Source organism: Stegodyphus dumicola, chromosome 3, assembly GCF_044657685.1.
Source record: "Stegodyphus dumicola isolate Sdum_Otavi_A_Nest chromosome 3, ASM4465768v1".
NCBI lineage: Eukaryota > Metazoa > Arthropoda > Arachnida > Araneae > Eresidae > Stegodyphus > Stegodyphus dumicola.
Window position 1 is genome coordinate 166,023,130 of NC_140770.1, and position 22,126 is coordinate 166,045,255.

Consider the following 22,126-nt stretch of genomic DNA (forward strand, 5'->3'; position numbering starts at 1 on the left):
TTCCGAAGATTTTTATATTTTCAGTTTTTTAGCATACAACTTCAGTTATTGCCTCGACTTTTCTGCATTAGATAAATCTGAAATTTTTATATTAGCAAGAAGCTTTCTCCATTGATCGAACAAATATTACTGGTTTTACTTGTGACTAAGCTTTTGCTATTCCATATATGGCATCCGTTACAGTCAACATTTTCCAGAACTTCGTTAAATCATCATCTTCCTCAACAAGAATTATGAAAAGGACAAAATAATCGTTGAAACTGAACGCGAGCACACACTTCAGCCATTTTTAGAATATGCACGTGTTTGTTTTCTACGCACTCTCGCGCATAGCGTTGAGTGTGCGCGCGCGGACCCCATGACGCTCGGATAATCAAGAGTACACTGTAATATAATACATTAATACAACTAATTACTATGTATACATTTTTCTTGCCTTTTATAAAGTAAATTTATCAATTACTACATCAAAGTCGATCACTTCAAGTTTTTTTTCTTTCTATACTTAAAAACCTAAGTCACTTAGGCGACTTTGTCCTAATGTTGATCGTAGATATGTCAAAATTAATTTTAATTTGCCGAAATACTGATCATAGTTAGCATATGATACTGAAAGAGTAAGGAATATTTGAAGTGCGACTCTTAGGTTTGGAAAATCTTTCCATACGAAATTATAAAGATTAGAAGCTCTAATGAAGTTTCAAGCTTAAATTCTTTTCTTCTGCGGAGTAATATTGTTGCGTGCGTACAGGTTCGTTACAAAATGAATGCACAAGTCCGATGAAATATGAACAAAATTTATTATTATCACAACAAAAATTTCTTCAGATATTCTTTCAATATTACAATATCTCACAGTAGTTATCTTAACTACTCAAACGTTCAACAGAAGTTAATTCAAAGCAGCTAAAGAAAGCTAATCCGTGAATTCGCTACAATCAAGCAGAGCAGTTTTCTAAACTAAAATAACTGACTGACTGAACTGAGAGGTTTTCCTCCTTTTTATAAGATTTTTAAATCACGCGCGAGAACTGTCTGGAACTTTCTCGAAATCAAAAAGAAATATTTATTAAATGTGAAATGCACGCGCTCTTGTATTTTCAATTTTTTCCGGCTTAGCTTTTTTTTTAATATGCGTCACGCGCTGCACTGTGCGGGAAATAAAACCATTTAATTTACAATTCAACTAACATTAGCTATTTAAATACCAAATCCGTAACACTGCCCCCTTCCCAAGGACTGCACGTCCCGGGTAGTAAAATCCCTGGACAGGAAGCCAAACTTACAACTGTAGCATAAATGCAATAATAAGCATTACATTACAATAAAAAAATGAACAATAAATGCAATCAAATACTAAATACACATTTAGAAACAAAAAGGACCGTGGTCTTACACTATTTACAATTATTTACGTTACGTACTATGGCCATAGTAATTAGCTAACCTGTCGCAATGAACGATTTTAGGTTTAGAGTTCCGACGGATCTGAACCACGACGTCATTCAGCCTGTTTAGGACTGTGTGGTGACCATCCCAAGGTGACTGTAATTTAGGCCTGACTCTTTTTCGTCGAATCGGGTTCCACAACCACACCTTGTCTCCTTTGCTGAATCTGTGTCCAGTAGCTCTCGTGTTGTACCTGGTCTTCCCTTTCTCCGTCGCCAAGTTGACTCGCTTCTGTGCAGAACGGTGCCTTACTTCAAACAGGGCCTGGATATCTTGGAAGTGTTCCTCAGGCGATGAACGCGCATCCGCAGGGCGACCAAATAGGCGGGCACAAGGCAGACGAAGGTCTTGACCGAAGAGCATCTGGGATGAAGAATAGCTGGTAGTCTTGGGTTTCTTTTCGACCCTAGTATGATTTCGGCAGCTTCCTGACCTGGGTCTTTCGGACAAGGCGTCGGCATTTCCAGGTGAGGATCCCTTCTGAGGATGGATAGTCATGTCTTCAGATGCTGAAAGCAGTTTGTTGTTTTTGAAGTCTAAGGAAAAATTGTATTTCCTTAAAAAGTCCAGTCCGAGTATGCATGGATCTGTAATATTCGCCACATATGCCGTGTGATGGTAGGCAGCATTTCCAAACGTGAAAACGTGATGCTCAAGTTTAACTTCCCAGCTATGTCGATTTTATCACCAGACGCAGTCTGAAGGATAACACAGGATGGCGTCCAAATTAGTTTATCTTTAAACTGTTCAGCTAAATCTTTCCTAATGATGGAAACATTAGCTCCTGTGTCAATGATCATATTGCAAAGAATTCCATCGATATGCCCATTGATGGAGAGTCCGTTACTGTTGCCACTCACTGTAGAAATCTTGAGTGCTGTAAAACAAGGTTTTTTGTTATCTGGCAATCTCCGTTCCTCGATATGGTCATTAATTTGTTTCCTGCATCGTTGCTGAGAAATCGACTCAGTTTCCGTTCCCTGGGGTGTTTTGCAATTCTTTCGTTCGTGGCCTTCCGCTCCACAGTTCCAGAGCACTTTGGTTTCTTGTCACTCCTTTTCCGTCCCATGGCATTTAATTGTCTGTTTAAATCGCATGCCTTATTTTCCGTGCTCTGGGGTGTTCTGCAGTTCCTTCGTAGGTGGCCTTAACCACCGCAGTTCCAGCACTTTAGGGTCGGTTTCTTTTCACCACTATTCCGTCTCAAGGCATTCACTGGTCTTGTGAACTCATCCGTTTTATTTTCCGTGCCCTGGGGTGTTCTGCAATGCCGTCGTATGTGCCCTTCAGTACCACATTTCCAACATCTTAGAGACACTCTGTTCGCGCTCCTACTCCGTATCAAAGCATTGACTTGTCTGGATAAATCATCTAAACGAGCCATCAATCGATCCACTGGCTCGTGGACTCGTACAGCTCTGACTGGGTAGCGATCTCTACGAGTTGCTTGCTGGGCTGCCTCGTATTTCACGACGCACAACAGAGCACTTTTTATATCCTTCACATCCGTCATTCGTATAGCTTTCTGTATTTCAGGATCCCGGATGCCGTCGATGACGTATTGCAGGGACAACATTTCCCTTGTTTCTGTCGGGCAATCCGAAAAGGCGAGATGGGACAACCTTTCTACATCCGTCCGTGGCGAGCTACTGGAGTGTTTCGGTGGGCTTCTGCTGACGAGATTTTAGTTGAAGTCTGCTGTAGTCTTTTAAACACTTCTCCCCACAGCGCAGCTCCAATGCGCCGGATAGAGCTTCAAAGTCTAATCTCTGGTTTTCGGAAAGAGTCTGCAGAATATCCGCTGCGTTTGCTGTCAGAGAAGCGGCGAAATGACAGGCCTTAGCTTGGGAATCCCATCCATTCGCATCCGCGACGATAGAAAATTGTGTCCTATACACTTGTCAGGAGGTCTTCCCATCATATGCAGATAGTTTTAGAACGGGACGAGCAGGCATCGATAAAAATTTAAAACTATCCGAATTGCTCCCTGCCGTCGCTACGATCTTCTTTAAAGTATCAACTTCTGTCGCAACTGCTGAAACCCTATCATCAATTTGTTGTTCGACGGCAGAAACTCTCTCTTCTATATGTTCATTTACCGAAAAAACTCTTTCTACTATTTGTCCAACTTTAGTTTCAACAGTGTCAATTCTGCCTTCCATAGCCTCAAATTTGTTTTCTATTATACAAGTAATCTCTTTTTTATTTCCTCTTGCCCTATTTTCACTTCTTCTTTAACAGCTTACATTTCTGCCTTAAAAGATTCCTGAACCACATCCATCTTCGCTTTAACGGATTCCTGTCTCGCTTTAATCTCTTCCTGACCAGATATTATCTCCTCTTTAAATGATGCTTGGTAAGCTTCCATCTTTTCTTGGAATGCATCAAAAGCAGTAATTAGCTGCCTCAATTGGTTCTCCATCGCTCTAGTTATTGGCATTCAAATCCCACTCCTGACACCAAAAAATGTTGCGTGCGTACGGGTTCGTTACGAAATGAATGCACAAGTCCGATGAAAAATGAACAAAATTTTTAATTATCACAACAAAAATTTCCTCAGGTATTCTTTCAGTATTACAATATCTCACAGTAGTTATCTTAACTACTCAAACGTTCAACAGAAGTTAATTCAAAGCAGCTAAAGAAAGCTAATCCGCGAATTCGCTACAATCAGCAAGAGCAATTTTCTAAATAAACTCTTAAAACAACAACAAGCTAATTAAAATAACTGACTGACTGAACTGAAATCGAAATCGAGTGAATGGTTAGGCGGCATTTAGTAGCCTCTGCTACTTTAACAATCTCTGCTGGAGATATACCCTAAGGCGTTGGGAATTAAAAATTAAGGTGATTTACACCGCACCGACAAAGGTGAAGCAGGAACATGTGCTAATGCACGTGTGTTGGTCAAGTAGACTTTGGAGAAGGTTCAAGCATCTGGCCGACGTACAAGCTGTGATGTATCTTCACTAGTTGAAGAAAGATGATACGTAGAGGCCAATCACGTGGATGGTCATCCACCCAAGTACTGACCCCGAGCTCTGCTGCTGTAAACAGGGGAACCTGTGTGTTGAAAAAGTGAAAGAAATCGTAAACATAGTGAAATTCCCTCAAATGCTTCTAAGCTGGTAATTACTCTTCACTTTCAGCAAATCTCATCAGTGGCATGGCTGGTTTGAACCCGGCAGTAAACTTCTCAGCCGTGGATTTTGCAGCGCGGATCTTCTCAACGTGCTCAACCACACTGTTCAGAAATTTTTTTATTTTAGGATCTTGGATCCAGTTTATGATATCCTTGTAGTTTATGTATCCAGTTTATGATATCCTGTTTATGATATCCTGTGGGTGTGTTTTCCAATTTTTTCTTTACTCTATCACTGTAGAGAGGTTTCATCTGGGTTTTACTGCTTTCTTCCTCTGTTTCGATGAATTTCGGAAAATCTGCCGGCGTAGGGATCTTAGCTGCTGGCTTCGCCTGCTGCTTCTTTGCTTCATATCGCTTCTTGTACACAGGGCAACCCCTGTATGAACTTACATGCGGTAGTGAGCAGAAGATGCACTTAAGTTTTTCTTCTGGCTTTAGAGGGCATTCTTTACTTCTATGGTGCGGTCCACACTTGCAGCATCGCTCAGGATTTGAGCAAAGATGTTGCGAATGTCCATATTCTTAGCATTGAATTACGCGTTTTTTCGGGGCAAACTTCTCGATCTTGACATTAACACTTATCATATTGTTGAGTCCATGAAGTGCACTTCCTTCCTTCGTTTTCTTCAGCTCCAACAGCAAAATCGGAAGTTTCTCGATAGCGTCTCCTCTTCGTCTGGAAAACTGCTTGACTTTACATATCGGGAATTTCCTTCTCTCCAGATCTGCCTGGATTATTTCTTCCTTCATCGTTGATGGGAGGCCCTTAAGAACAACCTTAATAGGCTTTTCGCTGAGTAACTGGAAAGTATGAAATGGTATATTTCTTTTCTGCAAAACCGGAGTTGCTTTTCTGTAATCGTCTACTGACTTTGAATTAACATATAGTAGTTTCATTTTCATATCGGCTTCGAATTCTTCACTGCAGGTATTGATAAGGATTTCATGAATTTTAGGCCAATCCACTTCGCTTTGCTGGAAAACTATTGGGGGTGGAGTTTCCTCTTTTTCGGCTCCTCCTTCTTCTTCCATACCTTCTACTTCACTTAGCTGTTCAAGTCGATTTTCCATAATAACTTCCATTGGAGCTAGGTTTACTGATACTTTCGCGGTTTTCTTAGGAGAAATCCATTCTTGTTCCCTGCTGTCTGTTCCTCTTTCAGTTATATGCCCTGGATAAAATTTTTTCGTGAATGTCTCTACATCCATCTCACCCTTAGTTCTTTTATGAAAGTAATTGCAAATTACGTCAAATCCAAATTTCGCAATCTGGTCCCGGATTTCTTCTTCAGAACATGACTTGAATTTTGGGATGTCCTCATCATTTCCCATTGATAAATCTTCTGGTGTCTGTTCATCAGTAGCTTCTCCATTCGGTGTTTGAATGTCTCTTTTTTCCTTACCTGGTTTAACATCTTTCTTCTTACTTGGTTGTTCGCTTTCCGTATCTGACATAGTTTTCGCCTTTTTTGCTTTACTTTTCTTTTCTTTGGCCATAAGTATGAAATCCTCTTTCTTCAATGGATAGGTCTTGTTGGATTTGGACGAACGCTCGCTTCGGTAGTCCTTTTCATCAGAACTATCGAGTGGTGTCCTATAAAAGGACATTTTATACCCGAAGGTAGTTAATCAGTCAAATAAACGTTTTCAAAAATCAAATTCTGGTTATTATTGATTAAATTCCTCTGAAAAAATCGTAACAACGAACTGAAAAGAATAAGCTCAAAACGTAAATATCTCATCGAATGACTGACTGAACTGAGAGGTTTTCCTCCTTTTTATAAGATTTTTAAATCACGCGCGAGAACTTTCTGGAACATTGTCGAAATCAAAAAGAAATATTTATTAAATATTAAATGCACGCGCTGTTGTATTTTCAATTTTTCCGGCTTAGCTTTTTTTTAATATGCGTCACGCGCTGCACTGCGCGGGAAATAAAACCATTTAATTTACAATTCAACTAACATTAGCTATTTAAATACCAAATCCGTAACAATATATTGCACTCACATACTTCATAGAGTTCTGTTCCATTAAAATCTGTATTATAAAACTTGCTCACCGGTGCCTAATTCTTTTCAAGATCGTTATCAACCTTATCCTGTTTATTAAATCTTCAACGCCCAGTAAATATCCGAATTTGGAATTAAGATCACCTAGCTGTGTAAATCGTCTGCTTATTTCCTGCTGCAGACGATAAGGAACGCTTTTCATAATGCGAAAAATCTCACTTTCTGCGGAATGGCCAATATCTCTAGCCAATTCTCCGGGCATTTTTCGGCCTCTTCTAACACAAACTGCTGTATGGACACCCCATTTTTCACAAACAGATTTTTTAACCTTTTCTATTGCCTCTTCACAGATCTCGTCTCGAACTTTTGCAAGTTCATTCGCTAATGATTCAAGATTATGGAACGCTTCTCTAAAACTCATTTCAGGATCATGTAATCTAAGCTACAAGCCATCAGTTCTACTCAAGAGTTCATGCCAGAAATGGACTTAAGTTATGAAATTAAAATTCAGTGCATTTTGCAATAAAATTATAGCTTCACTTCTGGTGTCACTTGTGGTAAAACTGTCCTCTGTTCAGTTTTTTAATAGTTATACTAATTCTTCCGACCCATCGACAGTAACATTAACCACCTCGGATCAAGCATTTGTACGTGTGTGCGTAGCAATCAGGTGCCCGCGCGTAGTGCGCTACCCTAGGATAACATTGTAAACGATTTTCGAATACATTCAGTTCCTAAGCTGGTGCTGGGTCGTTTAAATGCTGGAAGTTGATGAGATATTCGTGGTGATGATCCATGGGATCCTTAGAGACTGAGCTACCGCAGTAGCTAACACGTCCCATCGGGCGAGGGTAAGTACGGAGTAAAAAAAAGAAATGCCAAATCGCAACAGAGTCCAAAAGTCCAGTGTGATACATATAGATATTGATATACATATGTTTACAGGAGACAACACAAAAATAAAAGCAATAATAATAGGTTATTGAGTACATCAGTGCAGAAATGAAAATAATATAATATATTATACATGAGAGACGATTGGTGCAGTTACATATAAAACAATTACATACCAGAAAGATTACATATCAAAAGATTACATTTCAACAGGTTATTTAAGGTATCTGAGAACAGCCGAGGCCTTTTTTTGAAGGCCTGGGTATTGTAATCGTAATCTAGTACTGGTATGGTTGGGTTAGAGACTTTGGGAATATTTTTGTAAAATCTAAGGGCCAGAGTGGCCATATATTCCTTCAGATACGGTATATTAAATTCACGGTGGATTGCCGAGTTTCTTATGGACCACGGACAACCCGCCGCTTGTCTTAGCACTATATTCTGCAGGACTTGCAGTTTTTTAATATGAGAATCAAAAGTATACCCCCAGACAGGCAGGCATAAGTGATGATGGAACGTAACATGGCTTTATAAATGAGTAATTTAACCACCTCTGGCACTCCATCTTGTTTCAGATTCATGTTTAAAAGTTTTCTTTAAAGCATTTTTTAATGCCCATCATAATGTTGAACGTAAGAAAAAAATATATATGTTTTCAATTATTCTAAAGCATGTGACAACGAATGAATCATGCTCAGCTGAACTAATATAAATTAGTGAATGGTTACAAAAATTTACAAATAATGCTTCATTATATTCTTCCATAATTCTTTGCTGAACTCCAGATATGTGACCTGACATCGCGGCAGCCTTATCATAACATTGTGATCTACAGTTTGTTAATAAAATCTGATCAGAATTTAATTTTTCTAAAACTGCATTTTCAATTGAGGCTGCTTCTTTAGCATTTATCTCAATAAATCTCAAAAAAGATTTTTTGATAGAAACTTTCTTTTCCGCCGCTAACATCAATATCTACTACATAAAGACTTCCGACATTTATTCGCGATGAGCGACATCAGGAATCGAATCAAGTAAAAATTCATAATATTTATTCCTTTTGATGTCAGTTATTAGTTGATTATCATAGTTTGGCGGCCGAACTAAAGATAATTCGAAGTCGAAGAACATTTTTTCCTTTTGTTCAAAAAAAAATAAAAATATTTCACTGTTTTAGGAAAATAAAGTGTTCAGAAAGAAAGAAGAAAGAAAGTTTTGCATACGGAGATATTCGATTGATTTAATACAAACATTATTTATAAATTATGTTGTCAGAAAAATTAAGGAAATAATTAATTATAATAATTATTAATTTAAAATTTATTTTCCAGAAATCGATCAAAATAAAAATTGAAATTTTCCGGAAATCTTGTTTGTCTTGGGGAGAATTTGGCGTCCCTCAGCGAGCGGCGCCCGGGGCATGACAGACCCTCCTGTTCCCTCTCGCTACGCCACTGTATACTAACAAAATTCAAGCGAAGTTAATTTTAACACCTTGCATAAATAAAACGAATTGCCGTTAAGAAACTGATTCTAGATTTTTCAAATAAATTTTGAGATCGCAATCTTTCTTTTACCTCGGCACGTCATATCTTCATATCTATATTTCGGTGCTTCCTTTGAATTGAAATGGAACTTAATGTATACGTACGTATGTACATATGTGTACATTTCTGAATCTGGTCTCGATAACAGGACAGTATCAACACCTGTTTAAGAAGGTGTTGACAGTATCAACGCAAAGTTTGGCGACTTCATATGAACGGATCTCTTGGCGAGCTTAGCAAAACATTTGGCGACGACTCCAGTCCCGATAACAGTACCCCCAAAGCTGTATATGAGCTTGAAACAGCTTTGCAGTACCCTCCCTACAAATTCTTTGCAAAGAATAGAATATACAAGTAGACGTTCTTTCACCGTAGTAGTTAGTGTAACATGTGCATTAGGATAGGAAGCAACCTATTATCTTTATTTGTCCAGACGTCCCTTACGTTTTCAAGAAACAATGGTAAAAAATCTTCACGTTTTCTTTATGTTATCTAAAATTTAAACATTTTACATCATCTAAATTCCCTTAATTCTAAACCATTAATATTTATAATTCTGTATTATTTCCAATTAAGTTGATATTTACAAGACTTTTGCTTATTATATTCTATATGATTCAGTTTTATCGATCATTCAGTTTGAATCTTGTAAAAGTAGTATTTCTTAAATGATTATTTAATTTTTAAATTTTGCTATTTACAATTTTTAATTTAATGCCTTTTTCTATATCTATATCCAGTCAATTTATTATATTTTTATTTCCAAAAATGAACTTTTAATTTATTTTTCTTGTTATTTTACTATGTAACACTTGTCATCATATTTCAGTAAGACTTTCGTTTAAATTGATGTAACACGACATTTACAGTAGCTTAAAATAAATACTGTGTGAATTTTGAGGTCTTCAGAACAGTTTTTCATATAGATGTCGAATAAATATCTCCCGAAAGGAGAACAATCTTTTTTTAAACACCTCGAATGTGTCCATGGTATTTAGTAACGAGATATCGTGTCATGGCAAAATAAATACCAACGAGAATAGTTGGTTAATTTGTTTGCTTAATTTTGCTGCAAGCTTCGTGCGCAAGCGATCCAGAGTGAAATAAATACACAGTTATCTCTGGAATAATTAGCTCTTTCTTAAATAATTAAATCTCCCTGGTCCGAATAATTAAGTCTTTTCTTTCTTGGCTCGTTTTAAATATAAGATTTTATGATAACATCTCTTGGGGAATTATATATTTATTTTACGATAACATAAAATTAATTTTTTTATATTCTTTTATTATTATTTTTTGAGAAAGTAATACAAAAATAAAATATGATCATTCATGATAACATAAATATTTTTATGATAACATAAAATATTGGGATTACTATTTTTTATTTTATGATAACATAAAATATTGGGATTACTATTTTTTATTTTATGATAACATAAAAGTTTTAAATATTTCATTGTTAAAGATTCTTTTATGATAGCATAAAATCTTTAATTTAATTTTGGGAAGATTAAGTTTTAAACTATTACACCTCTCGTAACCACTCAGCTTGAAACTGCTTCAGATGTTAAACAAAAATTTGCATGCCAAGATCGGACTGCAGTTTGCTTTTAATATTATGAATTCTTATACATTTTTAAACCGTTTTGAAGCCTTTATTTTTAACGCTTCGATGTGTTGGATTGTAAACTTAATTTTCAGATTCCAGCAATTTTTTTAAAAAATTTATTAACATTGTTCAAAATGATACTGGTCATAAAAATAGTCTAGTTAAAGTAGTTGCTTTTAAATTTCTCTAAAATTCTAACTATAATGCAACGGATTTGGTATTTGAATAGCTAATGTTAGTTGAATTATAAATAAAATCGTTTTATTTCCCGTGCAGTGCAGCGCGTGACGAATATTAAAAGAAAGCTAAGCCGGAAGATTAAAAATACAAGAGCGCGTGCATTTAACATTTAATAAATAAATAAATATCTCTTTCGAAAAAGTTCCAGAAATTTCTCGCGCATTAAAAAAGCTTATATAAGCGGCATGAAAACCTCTGAATTCGTTAAACCACCACACAGAGAGCTACAATAAGACAGCTTATTTGCTGTGATTCAAACCCAAGCCAAGCTATAAGTTTTCAATGGTTTTTAATGCTTAGCCATTGGTGTAAACAGAGGAAGACAGCAGTAAAACCCAGATGAAACCTCTCTACAGTGATAGAGTAAAGAAAAAATTGGAAAACACACCCACAGGATATCATAAACAGGATATCATAAACTGGATACATAAACTACAAGGATATCATAAACTGGATCCAAGATCCTAAAATAAAAAAATTTCTGAACAGTGTGGTTGAGCACGTTGAGAAGATCCGCGCTGCAAAATCCACGGCTGAGAAGTTTACTGCCGGGTTCAAACCAGCCATGCCACTGATGAGATTTGCTGAAAGTGAAGAGTAATTACGAGCTTATAAGCATTTGAGGGAATTTCACTATGTTTACGATTTCTTTCACTTTTTCAACACACAGGTTCCCCTGTTTACAGCAGCAGAGCTCGGGGTCAGTACTTGGGTGGATGACCATCCACGTGATTGGCCTCTACGTATCATCTTTCTTTAACTAGTGAAGATACATCACAGCTTGTACGTCGGCCAGATGCTTGAACCTTCTCCAAAGTCTACTTGACCAACACACGTGCATTAGCACATGTTCCTGCTTCACCTTTGTCGGTGCGGTGTAAATCACCTTAATTTTTAATTCCCAACGCCTTAGGGCATATCTCCAACAGAGACGGTTAAAGTAGCAGAGGCTACTAAATGCCGCCTAACCATTCACTCGATTTTGATTTCGATTTCTGAATTCGTTATTCTGAGCTGTGACTCCGAGCTAGTAGGTTGTGCTGTGGTTACGCTTAAGATTTTCGGATACTGACCCAGTCCCGTAGGCGGTCGGTGATTATACCTTTGACTGATTAGTTACCTTCGATTAGAAAATGTCCTTTTATAGGACACCACTCGATAGTTGTGATGAAGAGGACTACCGAAGCGAGCGTTCATCCAAATCCCACAAGACCTATCTATTGAAGAAAGAGGATTTCATACTTATGGCCAAAGAAAAGAAAGTAAGGCGAAAACTATGTCAGATACGGAAAGCGAACAACCAAGTAAGAAGAAAGATGTTAAACCAGGTAAGGAAAAAAGAGACATTCAAACACCGAATGGAGAAGCTACTGATGAACAGACACCAGAAGATTTATCAATGGGAAATGATGAGGACATCCCAAAATTCAAGTCATGTTCTGAAGAAGAAATCCGGGACCAGATTGCGAAATTTGGATTTGACGTAATTTGCAATTACTTTCATAAAAGAACTAAGGGTGAGATGGATGTAGAGACATTCACGAAAAAATTTTATCCAGGGCATATAACTGAAAGAGGAACAGACAGCAGGGAACAAGAATGGATTTCTCCTAAGAAAACCGCGAAAGTATCAGTAAACCTAGCTCCAATGGAAGTTATTATGGAAAATCGACTTGAACAGCTAAGTGAAGTAGAAGGTATGGAAGAAGAAGGAGGAGCCGAAAAAGAGGAAACTCCACCCCCAATAGTTTTCCAGCAAAGCGAAGTGGATTGGCCTAAAATTCATGAAATCCTTATCAATACCTGCAGTGAAGAATTCGAAGCCGATATGAAAATGAAACTACTATATGTTAATTCAAAGTCAGTAGACGATTACAGAAAAGCAACTCCGGTTTTGCAGAAAAGAAATATACCATTTCATACTTTCCAGTTACTCAGCGAAAAGCCTATTAAGGTTGTTCTTAAGGGCCTCCCATCAACGATGAAGGAAGAAATAATCCAGGCAGATCTGGAGAGAAGGAAATTCCCGATATGTAAAGTCAAGCAGTTTTCCAGACGAAGAGGAGACGCTATCGAGAAACTTCCGATTTTGCTGTTGGAGCTGAAGAAAACGAAGGAAGGAAGTGCACTTCATGGACTCAACAATATGATAAGTGTTAATGTCAAGATCGAGAAGTTTGCCCCGAAAAAACGCGTAATTCAATGCTAAGAATATGGACATTCGCAACATCTTTGCTCAAATCCTGAGCGATGCTGCAAGTGTGGACCGCACCATAGAAGTAAAGAATGCCCTCTAAAGCCAGAAGAAAAACTTAAGTGCATCTTCTGCTCACTACCGCATGTAAGTTCATACAGGGGTTGCCCTGTGTACAAGAAGCGATATGAAGCAAAGAAGCAGCAGGCGAAGCCAGCAGCTAAGATCCCTACGCCGGCAGATTTTCCGAAATTCATCGAAACAGAGGAAGACAGCAGTAAAACCCAGCTGAAACCTCTCCACAGTGATAGAGTAAAGAAAAAATTGGAAAAACCCACCCACAGAGTACAAGTATATCATAAACTGGATCCAAGATCCTAAAATCAAAAAATTTCTGAACAGTATGGTTGAGCACGTTGAGAAGATCCGCGCTGTAAAATCCACGGCTGAGAAGTTTACTGCCGGGTTCACAGCAGCCATGACACTAATGAGATTTGCTAAAAGTGAAGAGTAATCACCGGCTTAGAAGCATTTGAGGGAAATTCACTATGTTTACGATTTCTTTCACTTTTTCAACACACAGGTTTCCCTGTTTACAGGAGCAGAGCTCGGGGTCAGTACTTGGGTGGGTGACCACCCACGTGATTGGCCTCGACGTATCAGCTTTCTTCAACTAGTGAAGATCCATCACAGCTTGTACGGCGGCCAGATGCTTGAACCTTCTCCAAAGTCTACTTGACCAACTCACGTGCATTAGCACATGTTCCTGCTTCACCTTTGTCGGTGCTGTGTAAATCACCTTAATTTTTAATTCTTCCCAACGCTTTAGGGCATAATTCCAACAGGGACGGTTAAAGTAGCAGAGGCTACTAAATGCCGCCTAACCATTCACTCGATTTCGATTTCTGAATTCGTTATTGTAGTTAGTTTGTTGTTATTTTAAGAGTTTGTTAAGAAAACTGCTCTTGTTGACTGTAGCGAATTCGCGGATTAGCTTTCTTTAGCTGTTTTGAATTAAGTCCTCTTGTACGTATGAGTAGTTAAAAGATAACTACTGTAAGATATCGTAATACTGCACGAATATCTGAGGAAATTTAAGCATTTTTGTTGTAATAATAATAAATTTGTTCAATTTTCATCGGACTTGTTCATTTATTTCATAACCAAACCGTACGCACGCAACAATAATTTATATTTTTAGAGAAAATTTCTTTATGTTGTACAAACGATGATTTTTGTAATCTAAATCACATCTAAGATTATAGCTTGCCTATTTTTTTTTACTTTTGCTGTCTTTGCTTCCCGCACCCTAATTTCTATAATGTTTACTTATTATTATTCACGTGTTCCCCCCTAAGGAATTCCTACACGGAAGGAAGGAATGACTTTCTTAGAAAACTGGCTCCTATTAACACGTTATACACATGGGGAAAACCACGAAAACGCCTATGCTGCAGCCAGCCCATTTGAAGGATTCGAACCTCGGACCTATGTTGCATAATTGGTCTATGAAATGTAGTCGTAACCTCGGTCCTAAACTTGAATGGCAAATTTTTGGCTTCATGGCGTTTTACCATAACAGAGAGATTAGAGAGTAATGGCACAAAGATTTCGACCACTATTTCACTGAATTCTGAAAAATAATGATGGATTCAAGTGTTAATTCTGTTTACGAGATGGTAATTCCGTTTCACAACATGTTGCGGACGCGGAAATTGAAGATGAAAGTATTTCAGCAGGTACCACGTGGTTGTAGATTTCGGGTAGACGCCTGCATCCTCTGCGAGAGGTCGTGATTGTTTCATTAGCAAATCGGCTAAGAAGTCACACGAAAAATCGAATTTAAGGACTTGGATGCATTTACGCATATTTGAATTGTCAGCGTCGTAGTCGTTAATTGCTACCATGAGAGATAACTATCACATGCTTTTTTCCACAGATATTTATTAAACACGTATTATGATGAGCTAATATCCACTGTTACTAGCCTACCAGCGGCCGAGCGGTAAAGTCGCTGAATACTGGAGGTTCGAATCCTGCGAACGGGCTGGCTGCATGGGTATTTTCGTGGTTTTCCTAATGTGTATATGAGCCAGTTTCCCTTAAAAAGTCCTTCACGAAGGCATCCCTCCCCTTATAACTTTTCACGGTAAAAATTTCCCTGTGTAATTGTTCCAGCATATTTAAATGTGTATCAGTGTTTTCTTTCAAATTCATTTTACATTTTTTTTTTTTTTTTTTTTTTCTGATTTCTTTTTAATCCCCAAAAAACCTTTCGGCGTTTTGCTCTTACAGAACTGGTTGGGATAATTTTTCTTTCGGAATTTAGACTTGCACTTCGGATGTTTTAGAAGGATTTAAAGGCACAATCTATAGACTTACGATTCTACAAGCTTCTAGAAAAACGTGACAAAATAAAAAATGCTGTTAAATTAAATTGTTGCCATGAAATATTTTCGCCTTATATTATATTTGAAGAAATTAAATAATGAAGAATCCGCATATATTCGCTTTGTGAATAAAAAGCGGTACCTAGAGCCATCAAATTTTAAATAACGTAGCCTCGAATATGGATACCTGGAAGTCCAAATAAGACCCGAATATGGAAACCTGGAAACTCGAATTTGGAATTTGTTTTATTGTGTATTTCCAGTTTTGTAAAACTTTAACGAATTTTTGATTAACAAACTCTAGGAGCGAGCAATGGCAACACTGTACGGGAAAAAAAAAAAAAAAAAAAAAATTATCTCCAGCGCGCGAGACTGTTTATCGGAATTTCTAAAGGTATGCTGTTTTTAAATATTTCATTGTGTATTTCATATATTGTAAAAATTTAGCGAATTTTTTATTAACAAACTCAACGATTTCAAAGCGAGCATTGTAGAAAGAAAAAAAAAAAAAAAAAAAAAAAAAAAAGAAAACATTTTTATCTTCAACGTGCGAGACTGTCTATCGGAAACTCTAAAGATATGTTGTTTTTAAATATTATTGGCCCAAAGGGACATTATCCCAAATGCTCTCGAAGCGTGTATGTGTACGTGAATGAAAAAAAAAAATAAAAAAAATAACCGCCCGCTTGGGTGCAATATAAAATGTAAAAGCTTTCAGCTTATTACTATTATTATTATTACTAGCCCAAAGGGCGTTAGCGCAGAAGGGCTATTAATTTCGTTTTTGCATTTTGTGGCGTTTCACTTTTCAAATTGTTGCCTCCAAATATTAAAGCTCTGTATTATATTTAAAGAACTTAAATAATGAAGAATATGCGTGAATATATGTATGTTTCTCGCATTGTGAAAACACAACGGTACGTAGAGATATCGAATTTTGAATAAATAGACCTCCACTCGAATATGGGCATCTGGAAGCTGAAATTTGGAATGTGGAATGGAATTTGTTTTATTATCTATTTAATATTTTGCATAATTTTAAAGAATTTTTAATTAACAAACTCAATGATTTCAAACCGAGCAATGACAACACTGTAAGGGGGGGGACATATTTATCTCCTGCGCGCGAGACTGCGTAGCGGAAATTCTAAAGGTATGCTCTTTTAAATATTTTGTGATATTGTTCTTGAACTGAATTTTATGTTTTAAGTGCGAAGAACATAATATTTAATAAATAAAGGTAACACATTGTAAGGATCTTAAGTTTTACTAACGTTTATTTTATTTTAAATCTTTACTATCACTTCTTATTTTCTACTTCCGGCCAGAATTATAAGCGTGAAGGTTTTTATGCAAAGTTTGTCTGGCGAACGCCAAGTATTTAAGTTGTGGCCTTTTGCCAAGCAAGAGAGAGGAAGCAGTGAGTCAACGCAGGCCTCTTACCTTAGAAGTTACGCAGTTGCTGTTTGCCTTCCAGGCCAGAGGTTTTAATCCTCTTGATAAATTAAACGTATTGTAGTGTTCACAGTCTCTGTGCTACATACGCTTCCTGTTATTATAAGGCCAATCTTCCACATGTATTATTCTAAAGTTAAATTAGAGTTTAGTTTTATTTTTATACTTTTACGTTAGACCCCAAGTGGCGGGTCAGTGTATTCCGAAGTACGGAAGTTATTGTATATAGAGAAAAATAAAGGGTTTTGTATACCCTTCGTCTGTATCCTGTCTACTTACCACAATTAGTGAACATAGCTTTAGTAAGCTCTCTGTTCCGAGTCAGGTCCTTGTATGTTCCCGAAGAAGGTTAGAAGGAACATTGACCCTTATAGTGGCGCCCAACGAAGAAGAATAACCATGGCCGAGTTTCAAGAAGAACCTGTGCTGCCTGCAAAAGCGGCTCAGAATCCAGAAATGCCAGCTGCCGCCCTGGAAGGATTTGGTTACATCGTCCAGACCATGCGCGCTTCGATGAAACCAGAAGCAACATTTAATGGAAACTCACCGGTAACCAGTTTTTTGGAAAAATTGGATGACCACTTCATGCTCTACCCCGTGCACGAGTTTCAAAAAGTTACCTTAGCTACCAGCGCTTTGAGGGGCCAAGCGCTTAACTGGTTCAAATGTATAGGCAGAAGTCTCTTGGGTCAAGCAGGAAGTCCCACCTATACTTACGAGAATTTCAAGACTGCCCTAGTAAAAGCCTTCCTGTCGTAAGGGATCGTGCGAAATTAGAAACGGAACTTTTCAGCATATATCAGCAAAGAATCGAAAATCTCTCAAGCTTTATTTTAAGAAAAATTCACGTCTTCAAACTCTTGTATGGAAACTGTCCGGATCCTGAGATAATTCAAGTGATTTTGCCGAGGTTACTTCCCCAAGTGCAAGACTTTATTGAATTAAGAAATCCGACTACACTGGAAAAGTTGTTTAAGCTAGCAATCCAGTTTGAAAGTAGAAGAACGGCGGACATTGAAAGAAGACGCCAATATCAACAACGAAACCAATTTGGTGCGCCAAGACCACAGCAAAGTCAAGCACACGGCTACGGAAGCAAAGCGAATATGTGGGCAAGGAAACCCGAGCATTCAAAAACAGACGGCGAACGTCGACAGTTCAATAGCAATCCAGGAAAAAAGCCTCAAGGCCAGTGGAAAAAGAAGGAAAGCATGGAAATGAAAAATGATTTAAACTAAAACGGAGTTCTGCTGACGGGAGGGTGCGGAAATCCGAAGGCCAAGAAAACCCCTCTTCCTTCAAGTTAAATACAGTAATGGTGAAAAATTTGACTCTAAAATTTGACTCTTCCGAAGATTGAAGTGTTGGTGACAGCATTCCTGGATACAGGCGCGCAGTGTTCCTGTGTGGCAGAAGATTTTTTTAGGAAGTATTTTCGTAAATATCGCATATATAATTCGGATAATACGACAGTGTTAGCTGCGCAAGGAGAAAGATGTAAGTGCATAGGTAAATTACCACTATACATCCGTATCAAGGTCTAACAAGTAAAGGTTATGTTTCTTATAGTAAAGAATCTGCAAGCACATATTATCTTAGGAATAGATTTTCTTTCAGAGGCACAAGCAACGCTGGATTTTAATGAAGCGTCCCTTAAGGTGACGATGAAACCAGTTCGAGAAGAAAAGGCTGAACCGCCGATGTTAAACCTTGACCACCTGCCTAATGAAGAGCAACGAAGAATCCGACAAGTGGTAAGTGAATTTGCTTCGTTATTTAGTGATATTCCAGGATTTACTCAGGTTACTAACCATAGTATTGACACCGGAGATTCAATGCCAGTTCGCCACAAAGCATACCGGTATGATAAGAATAAGGAAAAAATTATAGAATGGCATATTACCGATATGCTACGTAAAAAGATCATAACGCCCATCTCAAGTAGTTATGCTAGCCCGGTGGTTTTATGTAAGAAAAATAATGACTATCCTTTGACACATCCAAAAAGGTGGAGATTCGCAATTGACTACCGTAAATTAATCTCCATAACTAAATATCCGGTATATCCGTTACCTATTATTGAAGAAATTCTAAGGATCATAACATCCACCAAATGTATGACGACTTTAGACTTAACGACTGGTTATTTTCAAATAGAGGTTAGGCCTGAGGACGTGCCTAAGACTGCTTTTATAACCAAGTCTGGCACTTATGCATTTTTGCGTATGCCGTTTGGCCTTTCAGCGGCACCGGCAACATTTCAGCGATGTATGGACATTGTGCTAAGGCCTGTTCTTGGAAAGTCCACATTTATCTATTTAGACGATATCATTATTACTAGTGATAATCTCGACCAACATGTACAGGATTTAAGACAGGTGTTTTCTTTATTAAATGAGGCCGGTCTAAAAGTTAATGTCGAAAAGTGCAAATTTGTACCCCCTGAATTAAAATATTTAGGTTACAAAATATCTCAGAAAGGAATCGAGACAGACGAATCAAAAATAATTGCTGTACAAAAGTATCCGACACCAAACACGGCGAAGAAGCTCTCTTCTTTTCTAGGACTTTGTTCGTATTATAGGTCCTTTATAAAAAATTTTGCAGCTATTGCTGAACCATTGTTAAAATTAAAAAGGAAAAAGGCAAGATTCTCGTGGACGGCCGAAGCCAATAGTGCGTTCGAAAAATTAAAGCAAGCATTAACGCAAGCCCCTGTGTTGAAATTTCCTGAAAAGGATGAGAATTTAGAAATTTCAGCGGATCCTTCGGATTATGCGATAGGAGCGGTACTTTCACAAAATCAGCAGCCCGTCGCATTTTTTAGCCGAACTTTAAATCAAACACAAAGAAACTATTCCGCGACCGAAAGAGAGGCACTTGCAGTTCTGTTAGCAGTGCAAAAGTTCCGAGTCTATTTTGGAAAGGCGCCAATAACAGTGTACTCTGATCATGCGGCGGTAACTAGATTGTACTCAGGGAAAAAGTTATCCCCAAGGTTAATAAGATGGGCACTCAAGCTACAAGAATATAATCTGGTAATCAAGCATACCCCCGGAAAGGAAAATATCGTAACAGATGCCCTATCCAGAATTAAAATAGATGAAGAATGTAATACTGTAAAGGTGGCAATGCTCACAGCATGTACAATAAATTCTCCAGAAACTGTAATAACCGAACTGGGTAAGGATCCTGAGTTTGGAAGCATTTATGAGTATTTAAAGGATCCTGAAAATTTTAGCCACCAAGATATTGTGGCGATAAGAAATAGGGCGGCCCATTACGAACTAATAGATGGTCTATTATTTTATACAAAATCTACGAATTCCAACAACGAATTTCGACCTGTTATCCCAGCTAGTCTTAGATTAAATATCCTGCAGGAGTTGCATGACAGCCCTTTAGCTTCTCATGGTCGTATTCGAAAAACTATACAACGCGTACGCGAGGCAGTCTATTTTCCTGAACTGCAATTGCCAACCGGACGTTCCAGGCGTTGGGTTTAAGCGCGCGGTGCGAGCCACCCATGAGGCATCACGGGTCATACTCAAGATAAGGGCGGGCGTGACACTATGCTAATAAACTTAATAGTAAAGGGGTGGTGGTCACGTCCTCCGTCACTTGTCACTTGTCACTTAAAACGAGCCTCCGCGAAATTAGTTACTGATTCTATTTTAAATAAATATATTTTAAAATACGGGGCGCCCCTAAAAGTTATATCGGATAATGGTCCTTAATTTGTAAGTAATGTATTTGAAGACATGTGCCAAAAACTGGGCATACGTCATTTAAAAATGGTCCCGTATCGGCCGCAATCAAATATAGCAGAACGGGTCAATAGAAATATAGTGAAAATTATCCGTAGTTATGTTAAAAATTTTCATAAAAGCTGGGATAACTATGTCAATGAATTTGCTTTCGCCCTTAGGACCGCAAAACATGATACAACGGGCAAAACTCCTGCTGAGTTATTTTTAGGCACAAAGATTATAACGCCGTTAGATAAATTATTTTATGTGCAACAAAGAGCCCCAGAATTTAAAATGGGTGATATAGAAAAATTAATTAAAGAAGCAAAAAAGAATACTGAAGTAGCACAGAGAAAACAGAAGCTTTATTATGATTTGAAACGACGGGGAGTAACTTATAAAGTAGTGGATGAAGTGTTAAAAATTAAGCATTCACTTTCTTCAGCACCAGAAGATAAAACTGCCAAATTTTTTCCACGATTTGAAGGACCGTATGTCATAGAAAAAATAACTCACGCTGTAGTGGTGTCAAAAGCCAGAAATGGTGAAACGTGCTCCGCAAAGTTTGATCAAATAAAACCCTACTATGATCGTAATAAAATGCAAATTTTCAAAGATCTGTTGCAGGATCCGGCACGGCAGGCACAAGCTCCAGAGGTGGAACAACGTCAAGCACAAGGACAAGCCATTAGGAGGCAGGAGCAATTGAAAAGAAAGTTTTCCCGTTGGAAAATTGAAGGTAACAAGAAAAAGAAGCCGTTCCACCGTCCAGAAAAGACAGCTCACGAACACCTCCAGAATGAAGAAGGGAGAAGTACGACGAATCCAAAGAAAGCCAGGAGAAATAACGACAACTATAACCCGGCTCCCAAACGGAAGATCAACTCATGGGACAGGACTCTCCGCAGCAAATGTCGCCGAACTGCGGAAGGGCCACCAGCGGCGGAGGAAAAGTTACAAGGAAAATTTGAACGGCCAGCAACGATGTCCAAGCAGGAACGCGAAAGAAGTGTCCCGGTTCCGCCAAGACCAGCTGCCATCAAACGGCCAAGACCACAGGCAGAGGCGAAAAAGAAGGTATTCAAGGGTGACCGAACTGGAGGAAAAAGAAAGCTTCTAGAGGAACACACTGAAGGGCGAGCCCGCACAAGAAGGAGGATAAATCAAACCAGAATCTGCGCTACCTTCCAGGACTGGGCTCAGAAAAGAATGTCCGAATATCACAAAGATAAGTAAAATTTTATGTTACTTTGCAAACTTAAGTTAATCTTTCATTCTTACTGCAAGTGGCAGATTTCAAGAAGTTTTACCTCATGAGAGGTCTACCTTTATCGCCAAAAAGGCGAGAAATGAGTTTTTACCGATTTTGGTATTATATTTTTTAATTACTCGCGCGTAAAACTAAAGTTGATGTATAATAGGAATGTGTAAATACTTAA